Here is an 8,223-nt window from a genome sequence, read left to right on the forward strand (position 1 = left end):
CCAGAATTTGTTCTATCTTGGGGATTGCTTCATGTGAATTTGAGAAGAATGCATATTCTGCTGATGATGGATGAAGTAATCTATAGATGTACATTATATATCCAGTTGATTTATGACGGTGTTGAGTTCAGTTATGTCCTTACTGATTTTCTTCCTGCTGAATCTACCCATTTGTTTTGTTTTGTTTTGAGAGAGAGATAGAGAGAGCACGAGCTAGGTAAAGCAGGCAGAGGGGGAGAGAGAGAGAGAGAGAGAGAGAGAGAGAGAGAGAGAGATACAGAGAAACTCTTCAGCAGGCTCTATACTCAGTATGGAGCCCATGTGGGGCTGGATCCCATGACTCTGGGATCATGACCTGAGCCGAAATCAAGAGCCAGACACTCAACTTACTGAACCATCCAGGTGCCTCAAATGTATCTTGTTCTGATAAAGGCGTGTTGAAGTCTCCAATCCAATACTATTGAATTGAGTGGCAATAATGGAACAATGATAAATAGACCTTCAGTAAAGGTGGTGAGGTATCCTTGCTCGGGCAAGCATTCCATTGTTCTATGATTAGGTCTCAGTCTTTTAATGAGTCTGTGCCTCTGGACTGTGATCTTCACAAGTGTCTCCCCATTTTTTTCACTCCTTAGGCTGTGTAGGATAGCTAGAATGGGCTAGAGTTGGATATTTCTCTTCCCTTGGGTCATGTAGACTCTGATAAAACCACAGCAGTTTAGGCTATGCTTAAATAATTTCTCCTACGGCAGATACTATTAAGAACAGAATGCTGTGGTGTATTTCAAAATGGTTCTTTTCCCCTCCCCTACTGTAAGCAGAAAGGGATTTTTCTAATATTCACTGTGATAACCTGGTAGAGCTCCAGGAGATAAAACTCAGAAAAGCATGGGGCCCCTTTTCTGATTCTAGGTCCCCTGAAGTTTTTATCTCTCAGACTTACTAACACAGAGCCTTCGGCAGTTCATCATTTACAGTTCAGGATTCCCTTCCCTGTGATGATTTCTGCTCATGGGTTTCTGCTCTAGTAAGCTGTGATTCTTCATATTTGCCTATTGGTTTCTCCAAGTTGGGGGGCATTGGTTTGCTCTGTGACATCCCTTCTGCCTTACAGATCTAAGAAAAGCTATTAATTTTTCAGCTTGTTCAGCTTATTGCCTCTTGTTGAAATGAAGTGGCAACTTCTAAGCTTCTTCCCTGCTGGACCAGAAACGTCGAGCTTCTTATAGTTTCATTTGAAAGGCCTAACATGGGGGCGCCTGGGTGGCGCAGTCGGTTAAGCGTCCGACTTCAGTTCAGGTCACGATCTCGCGGTCCGTGAGTTCGAGCCCCGCGTCAGGCTCTGGGCTGATGGCTCAGAGCCTGGAGCCTGTTTCCGATTCTGTGTCTCCCTCTCTCTCTGCCCCTCCCCCGTTCATGCTCTGTCTCTCTCTGTCCCAAAAATAAATAAACGTTGGAAAAAAAAAAAAATCTCAGTGGCTTAACAAAAGAAGTTGTTTAAAAAAAAAAAAGAAGGCCTAACATGACCTTAGATTTTGGGGTTTTTCACAGCTTTGGGGGTTTCTTGGCCTTTTAAACTACTGCATACTTTCATCTACAGAGAGGATCTCACTTGAGCCTAAACTGTATTCATTTTAATACAGGCATATTTAAGCCATTTACGAAGACGGTAGGGTCTATGTACACGTATAAGTGAATACGAAGAAAAAAGTAAATAAAAGTGGAGTCAAGTCATATAAATTAAATGATAAATTAGCTTCGTTTCAGTTCCTTAATATACTTAGCTCTCTCTTGCCTAAAGAAAATAAATTTGCTCTAGCCTCTAAATGGAATATTAAATGCTCTGCATGGTTAGCTTTTCTTTTCAGGTTAAATAATCCCCAGAAGGTTTCCCTGACGTATTCAAAGCAGCCACATACCTGTTATTTTCTGTCCAATCACCCATTTTTCTTTTACTTAATAGGTAATGATTATTTATGGACACACTTACTTATGTTCTATCTTTCCTTTCCTAAGACAAGGTCCAAGAGGTAAATACCCCTTTGACTTCTCTGTGCCTTAAGACACAAATACAAAACAGTTAAAAATACAGGAAGAAAAACTGTCACCGAGATGTCATGTTGCTACCAGGGCTGTCCACAGGCAGAGAAAGCTCCAGGGTACCCGGCAGCCAAGGGAAAACTGAAGCGCCAACCACCAAGCCTTACTTATCTAAACGCAAAGGGTAATTGTCTGAGTCCTCCACCTTCTAAATCTATTATATCCAAAAGGATGTTAGCAAACATCCTGCTTTGCCTATCAAAGCTACAAAACCCATCAGCATTAAACTCCAGCCTAAACTTGATAATATCACAAGATCGCAGAAGCCAAAGTTGGAGCCACCAAAACTTCTGGGCAAAAGGCTGACTTCAGGCTGTGTTTCTTCTACCTCAAACTGTTAGCCTTCTAGCAATAGTCAACAACAGCATGAAGCTGGATCATCCCCTCCTGGAGAACTCTCTAGAAAAACCATGGGATCACTTAATATACAAGAAAAGAAAACTGCAAAGCAGCAGGTAGCAGATGGAGGAAACGCTAAACGTGCAGACCCTGTGGACAATAACCATGTTGAAAATGAAACCTTGGATAGCTTTCTAAAAGAGATTAACAAAAAGAACTTGCCCCAAACCTTGCCATACTCTGAGAAGAAACCAAATTCTAAATTATGGACAATAAATAGCTAAGCCAAAGACTAGCTCATAGTCAAACCAAGAGCAGTTTGGCTCCTAAACAAGCCTTGGGCAAAAGTTCAGGGAATAGTGCTGTTTTGAAAGACAGAGCTAGTAAACAATTTGTTGGAGAAACACAAATTAGGATCCCACCCGTACAGTCACAGCAACTCTCTAGAGGAACAAATCTTGCAAGACCAGGGGAAAAACTCCCAAAGACAGTTTCCTCTCACTATGTTCAGACCCTTAGTAGGACTCGAGCATCAAAGAAACCAGTGGTCGAAGACATAAAGGATATAAAGGTTAATAGAGATAAAAGATAAATATGAAAAACCAAATGAAGCTAAGTTATAGTCACACACTATTACTGCGAAGAAAGTAAAACAAACCAAACCCTGGACATGCCCCAGTGTGTTTCTGGGAGGCTATACCAGCAGACATCTAAACATCAAGCAAAATCAGAAATCCACTCAATCTTATTTTAAACCTCAGACATCACGTGCACTGCAAAAGTCAAAAGCCATAAGCCAAAGTTCTAATTTGACAGTTGGCAGTTTCAATTCCAAGCACCCCTAACTTAACAGCAAATGGAACCAGTGGGAATAAATGCAGCAGTGGCTATCAACAAAAAGCACAGACTTTGGACTCCAAGTTGAAAAAGATTCTTCCCCAGAACCATTTTCTCAATAAGACAGCTCCCAAAACTCAAGCTGGTAACAAAACCATAAATGGAAGAAGAATCCCAAATGGGACCCAAATTAATCCAAATATTAAGAAGAAGATCACAGCAGAGGATCAAAGGAAACACCTGGATGAATGGCAGAAATCTAAGGGGAATGTCTATAAATGGCCTCCTATGGAAGTTGAAACAAAAAGAAAACTAGAGGAAATGAATATTTCATTCTGGAAGAGTATGGAAAAACATGAAGAAAAGAATGCACCACTTGCACTGTCCAAAAAAAATTTAACTCCAACAGAGTGTCTGCAGCTCATTGAAGGGGTGTACGTTCTAATGAAATATTTATCATATTGCCTAGTTTTCCTAGGGCTGAAAATTTTCCTAAATTCTGAATCTGCAAAGCAAAGTTGTCGCCAAGTAAAAGCACCTTTGATGTTATTGAGCTGTAAGAAAAGGCCATTCGAAACGGGGCAACACGGATATAAGAGTTGCCAAGAAGTTGTTCTTCATAATTTGTTAGACCCAAACAGAATCACAGGACTTACCTCTGACTCTTTGTTTGCTGAAACAGATAGAACATCAATAGAAGAGCCAGGCGTAAGATGGAATCTGAAAAGTCTTGTCTTTCTCTAAAAGAGAGAGGAGTTTACAGCAACACCCCAAATAACCAAGACGGAAGAAGATCCTCATCTTGGTATCAAATTACAGATCACCTGGATCCCTAAAATAAGTGGAATGCCACAAGTGCAAGTCTTGAAGCTCCTCACTGTTGTCAGGCGTTCAGCAAGGAGTGAGCACGATTAAGCACCCTGTGTCCCACAATCCGGAAATGCTGCAGGAAGACAATTTAGTAGTAAGCTATTAGAAGTGGAAGAAACAGTGTTTTATATTCTGTAAAAATGAGGCTTCGTAACATTATGGTTGAAAATCCTTGAGTCTTAATGTCTTAATGCCTGTTTTAAAAAGGTGTTTCAGAGCCTCCAGGAAACAAGAAATATCTTTGTCCAGGTGACCAGGAAGAAACTGTCTAATGGACAAGCAGATTATAGGCTCTCAGGATTTAGTAATTCACTGGGCTTAGTCAAATTTAACATCCCCATAGGACTGTGTTTGGTTTATTTGTTTAAGATTATAATTTGCCACAGTTTTATAGCATACATAAATGCTAAACTGTTGAATATTAATTTACCCCACAAGTATGGTAAAACTTTTCACTCTATTGATCTACTTTACTCTCAACATAGTTCTTTTTTATAGCAGAAGGTTTGTGCCACAGTATGATAGACCTTCCTTCCGGCATCTGCCTTAGCAGAGAAGGTGAGTCCTCCCAGCCTGAAGGAGTTGAGCTTAAAAGCTAGCCTCCCTGGGACATCTGGGGGGCTCAGTCAGTTAAATGTCTGACTTCCGCCTAGGTCATGATCTCACCAGTCCCAAGCCCTGCATCAGGCTCTGTGAGCCTGGAGCCTGTTTCAGATTCTGTGTCTCCCTCTCTCTCTTTGCTCCTTCCCAGCTCGCTCTCTCTCTCTCTCTCTCTCTCTCTCTCAAAAATAAATAAACATTAAAAACAATTACATAAATACATACGTTTTTTAAAAAGCTAGACTTCTCAACTAGATGCCATGTGACAGACCATCTGGTCAAATCCCCCCAATTTACAGAGTCGATGTTTAGCTATGCCTTTGCTCAGAGACTGCAAATGATTGCAAATGACTTTTATGTGCAACTTTGACTTCTGTCACAGTGTCTTTGTAGATAAGGGGCAATTCATGTCCTGTCTATGCCCAGGTTCCTCTAATGAAACACAGTTCTGAATTGGGGTAGTCACCTAGCTTTTTATATTCAAATCTAATTTTTCATGTGTTATTCAGAAATGTTTCAAAAAAAGGCCGAGGAGCAAGCAAGAAGGGAGGGGAAGGGACACTTGCTTCTTCACTTCTATTCTTTCCTCTGCTACTTGACACCTGGCCTGAGAAGACAGTACAAACCCCAGAGACTATTCTAGGCTGCTTTTCCTTCCTCCGGGGCAACGGCTCTTGGAAAAATAAAATCAGAACCATTCTGTAAAGGTAACGTATAGAAAACTTAGCCAACGTATTTTGAGTTTTAAAATTTTAGCTTTCCTAATATTTAAGTATTGTCTAGAACAAAAGGATTAAATTTTGTTCAAAAACAAAAGACACTGAAAAATACAGAGAGTGAGAGACGATGAGAGAGAGACAGACAGCCGGAGAGACAGAGAAAAGGGAAATAGTTGTTTTTCTATAATGTGAGATCTTAAAAATTTGAGAACACAAGTCAGAGACGACATTTGTGCTGATTGATGGAGACAGGATGGCAAACTTGGCAGCATCCCTGGCCTAGTCAGTGGGGTCCTCAACATCAGCAGTCAGTAATAATTGGTGTAGACCTGAGCACCAAGGTCAGCCCCCAGGGCAGATGTTTGAATCTGGCAACAGCAGATGGAGTTGTGTCTCTAGTGGGTACTGATAGCATAGCTGACATTTTAGGGGTAGCAATAACTGGGATATTCAGGGAGCAAAAGAAGAAAGGGAAAATGCTAAAAACCATGTAGTAGTCATGGAGACAACTAACTTCTTGGAGCATTGACACTTCCAGGAACCTCTGAAAGTTATCTAAGAAGAAATTGAGGGAGAACGGATTTCCTGAAGAATAAATAGGAACAAGCAGTGCCAGAGAAATTTTACTTTGTGGACTTTTTATCTTCTCTTATTGTTAGACTAAAGAAGCCTACGGGGCGCCTGGGTGGCGCAGTCGGTTGAGCGTCCGACTTCAGCCAGGTCACGATCTCGCGGTCCGTGAGTTCGAGCCCCGCGTCGGGCTCTGGGCTGATGGCTCGGAGCCTGGAGCCTGTTTCCGATTCTGTGTCTCCCTCTCTCTCTGCTCCTCCCCCATTCATGCTCTGTCTCTCTCTGTCCCAAAAATAAATAAACGTTGAAAAAAAAAAAAAAAAGAAGCCTAAGAAACAAAGGTTTCCTTCTGCAAGTAACTAATCTTATTTGCTCCTTTAGGAAAGAAATTAGGAGACAAAAAAAAAAAAAAAATCACCACCTAGATCTAAGGACTGTCTGTATACAAGAAAACAAAGTAATCTGAAGCAAGTACTTGTTTCCTTTTCTCTCTCTCCCCTCACATAAATTTGGAAAAAAAGAATATAAATATTTAGAATAGTTAATTGTTTACTCTGCACTTTGAGTTCAAAGCCAAGTTCTGCAGTAGTCAATGTAGGAAAAACTTGTGGAAAATCTTAGTCACCCACCTTTCCAAATGTTCATATCCCAATCATGCTACATAATTTTCCCCCAGTGAAAAGAATATACAAACACTTGATTGTCTTAACTTTTCTGCAGCATAAAGGGAAATGTATAATAATCCAAACTCAGCCTTGGCATTGCTCTTGTTGTCTTTTGTTCTAAACAATGGACTGTTGGTGGTTACTCATGTTCTATATACCAGTTTTCCATACTTGTGAGAAAGGAGTTTCAGCTTGGTCACAGACTCAAAAATAAATGCAGAGTAGGTTCATATTGGCCATTACTCTTGCCTTTTGGGTTTTTCCTTACTTTGCTTAAATACCTGTGGTGAGTAATGATACAAGGAGTTTTCATGTGTATGACTATAATTTGTAGCATACAGAAGATATTCCATCTCAAATGACTTTAATGTAGTTAGTATGATCTACCATTTCTCGCTATAGATAATGACTTCAACATTCTTTGAAGTTCATGCATTACCTTAAAGGCTTAGGATCCCATCATATTGAACCATATGTTTCATCCAAGTTCTCTACCCTGCATCTAGGTTGTGTTAAAATTGTGTATCTTCTTAGAACACTTAGAGGCTGGCAAACCCTTAAACCAATTTCAAATCAAATTATATTTTATCTTTATAAATGAACATTAAAAATAAAATTTATTGTTAAACCTTGACACCTATCCAAGAGGAATTCAATTTAGAAGTAGTTATAGGGCATTTCTCAAATTAAAGATGAGATTTGAGGGTCAAAGCCAAAGATGAAGCCCTTTATTTTTCAGCCATTTTCCCTCTCCCAGTGTTGCTCTGGGTAATAATACAGGTACATATTGCAGTTGTTATTGAATTTATGATATTATGTGTTTCTTATTCTTGTAAAACTGTCTGCAAGAATAGGTTTTTCTAGTTCCAGAAAATAAGAAATTTACAAATCTATAAACCAGGACCTATAAAGTAATATTTCTTATTCAAACGGATCTCATAAATCATATATGTAATAAATACTTAAATATTTATTTTCTTTCCTCTCAGGTATACTCACATTATATAAATATATATATCTATATATTTATATAAATATAAATCTTTAAACTTTTTTCCTCAAAGCCTTTAGTATGATATTAATATATGAATGATATCAAATTCTAGAGAAAATATAGTAGCATAATATGAATGTGAGGACAAAGCAATATAAATATGAAAAGAAATAAGTAAATGACTATGTGTATTAGTACATCTTTTAGGACAATAGGTATAGTCACAATATAAATGTAAATAAATGATCATATAATATTTCAGAGCTGTTGTAGTCTGAGGATTGTGATGTATTGTCATTTACAGTAACAGCTGCTTCCTTAACAAACTGAAAGAAGTGTTACAATTTTTTTGTTTTGTTTTGTTTTCAATCAAAAGAAAGTGATGGATCTGAAGAGAAATATGAAACACAAACTGGAAAACATAATCTGTGTGCCTTGCTCCTGGAGTTGGATGTTGGGAAAACCACATTTTCACAGCTCAGAGTACCATCTACTGGAGACGATTTGCCTCAAGTGGAGATTTCAACAT

At 39.1% G+C, this 8,223-nt stretch overlaps 1 pseudogene; it reads left to right on the plus strand.

Annotated features, from left to right (window-relative positions):
• The first annotated feature begins 486 nt into the window (after nucleotides 1–486).
• Nucleotides 487–4,252, plus strand: LOC124521188 (cytoskeleton-associated protein 2-like; annotated as a pseudogene).
• Nucleotides 4,253–8,223: the final 3,971 nt, after the last annotated feature.

This window comes from Lynx rufus, unplaced genomic scaffold (assembly GCF_022079265.1).
Source record: "Lynx rufus isolate CCGP_SWC_20201006 ecotype Redwood Valley unplaced genomic scaffold, mLynRuf1.p SCAF_3, whole genome shotgun sequence".
NCBI lineage: Eukaryota > Metazoa > Chordata > Mammalia > Carnivora > Felidae > Lynx > Lynx rufus.